Below are 2,500 nucleotides of genomic sequence, written 5' to 3'. Positions count from 1 at the left end.
TGCTTCGCTTTCTCCCCCTCTCCTCTCTCTTCTTTCTTTCTTCTTCCTCTCTCTCTCTCCTCTCTCCCCCTCTCTCTCTCTCTCTCTCTCTCTCCCTCTCTCTCTTCTTCTCTCCTCTCTCTCGATTTTTAAGAAAACAGAAAACCAAAAATAAAAACCATAAAGTATCAGCATGAAGTATGATAACGATGTAACAGTATCAATAAAACAAGGAGATATCCACAACAACAACATAGCATCAACAATCTCAACATAAACATATTTCGGGAAGGTGGGGAGGGGGAGGGGGGAGAAGGTAAGCCTGCTGACGTCATCCATCGGGAGTTGCTAGGTGCGAATATTTGTATTTATTTATTTATTTACTTTGAGTTCTTCGTCATCCACTTCTGCTCCTTGGCTTAATATGTCGCGGCTTCTCAGCAGGTCCTATTTTCCTTCCTTTCATGGCCTGCTGGAGGAGGCAGGAGTCGCCCGTGTGGGTGGGGGGGGGGGGTTGTGTGTGTTTGGGGTGTGTGTGTGTGTGTGTGTGTGTGTGTGGTGTGTGTGTGTGTGTGTGTGTGTGTGTGTGTGTTACGTTGAGTAGGTGAGTTTTTTGGAACTTTTTTTTTTTTCATATTTATTTATTTAAAGTGTTTCTGGGAAGATGTGTGGGAGTTTGTGTAGGAGAGAGAGAGAGAGAGAGAGAGAGAGAGAGAGAGAGAGAGAGAGAGAGAGAGAGAGAGAGAGAGAGAGAGAGGGGAGGGAGAGGGAGAGGGAGAGGGAAAAGAGAGAGGAGCAGAGAGAGGAGAGAGAGAGAGGGAGGGAGAGGGAGAGGGAGAAGAAGAGAGAGAGGGAGAAGAGGGAGAGAGAGAGAGAGAGAGAATGAATCATCTGCATTTGCGTGCGTGCTATCTTGCGTGTACACGCACAAACACGCACCAATGGCCCATCAACCTGGCACGGAGCGGCAAACGTCCCTTTGTGAGTCGGCCCCCTCTCCCCCTTCCCTCCCTCCTGCCGCTTATTCCCTCCGCGCCGCCGCCTCGCCCGCGCGCATACCCTCCCAAATCCCGCCCGATTCGCCATTAAATCCGCCCTCGCTACACCTGCAGCCTCCCCGGCATCGCCTTCATTAACACACAATAAGCTAATGATAGATCACCTGCTCCCGTGCCAATGCAGGGCCACGGGCGAGTGGCACCCGAGGGTCGCCAGGGGCAATGCTGCGCGCCCGGCACCGTCAGAAGGGGGGTGGGAGCGGAGGGCCTGGGTTGCTGTTGCTGAGGTTTGTAGGTTTTCCTTTTGCCTCTATTTAGTGTATTTTTACATACATATGTATGTATTTACATATATATGTGTATATAAATGTATGTATGTACGTATGTATACATGTTTGTATGTACGTACATGTGTATGCATGACGGGTGAACTCTTCTCGAGTGAGAGTCGTGCCGGCGAGCCCCATGGCCAGTGTCCAGCGAAGAGAAACCCCAGATTCCGAGCAGATAATCTCCGGCGGCGCAGCGGACCCTCCGAGGCAATACCAAGAAACCGTTGTTGTCAGCGAGGCAATTGCTGCAGGCGGCGGTCGTGGACTCAGCTCGGCGCGAAACGATGATTGCAGACGGGGCGAGGGAGGGAGGGATGGAGGGAGGGGGAGGGGTTGCTGTATGACCGACCCCCCTCCCCCCTCGCTATGTATCTTTGTCTCTGTCTGTCTGCCTGTCTGTCTCTCTTTTTTCTTTATACATATATTTTATATATAAATATAAATATATATATATATATATATATATATATATATATATATATTTTTCTCTCCCCCTCTTCCTCTTGTTCTCCCCTCTCGCTCCCCCTCCCCTTTGAGAGGTCCTCGAAGTCCCCCGCGTCTGTCTTTCGCCACGTCGTCTCCCGGCGTCACTTTCGACCGTTGCTAAGGAAAGGGTCGGAGGGTACTTACTGCCGGCGCCTCTTGGACCTTTTGGAGATGTAATGACCCACCTGTTTTGCTCGTGAAAGGTCCGCCTGACCTTAAAGCCGCCGCACACATGGCCATGGGAGGTTCAAAGGCTTATTACTCTTGTTTTCACTCGAGCGAAGTCGAGCGATTATTTTTTTTTTCTCGCGCGAAAGAACCGTTCAACTAAAGCATAGGACACTTATGGATGTAAGTGCCTCGTTTACTCTTATTGCAGGTGGGTATGTCTGTGTTTCGGGTCGGCAGGTGGTAAGTAATTGGGTCCTGCGGGTTTTTTCCTTCTTTTGGGATCTTGTGAACAGTGGAGTCATAAAGTTCTTACGCGTTGACTCCGTTGCCCCGAAAGATGTTTTGCTTGATGGTACTTCTCGGTACTTCAGTGTTTTTGTGTGGGGGTATGAGTGAGCAGCAGTGGTTTGGGTGCCTTATAAGACTAATATAAAATGCAATGGAGTGAAGAAATACACATAAAAATCTGGAAAGTTGATAAAAAAAGCCACATTTTAATTTTTTTTTTTATTTTTCGGGTGTTGATAAAAATTT

The sequence above is a fragment of the Penaeus monodon genome, chromosome 39 (assembly GCF_015228065.2).
Source record: "Penaeus monodon isolate SGIC_2016 chromosome 39, NSTDA_Pmon_1, whole genome shotgun sequence".
NCBI classification, from domain to species: Eukaryota; Metazoa; Arthropoda; class Malacostraca; order Decapoda; family Penaeidae; genus Penaeus; species Penaeus monodon.
Note: the sequence above shows the minus strand (reverse complement) of the source record.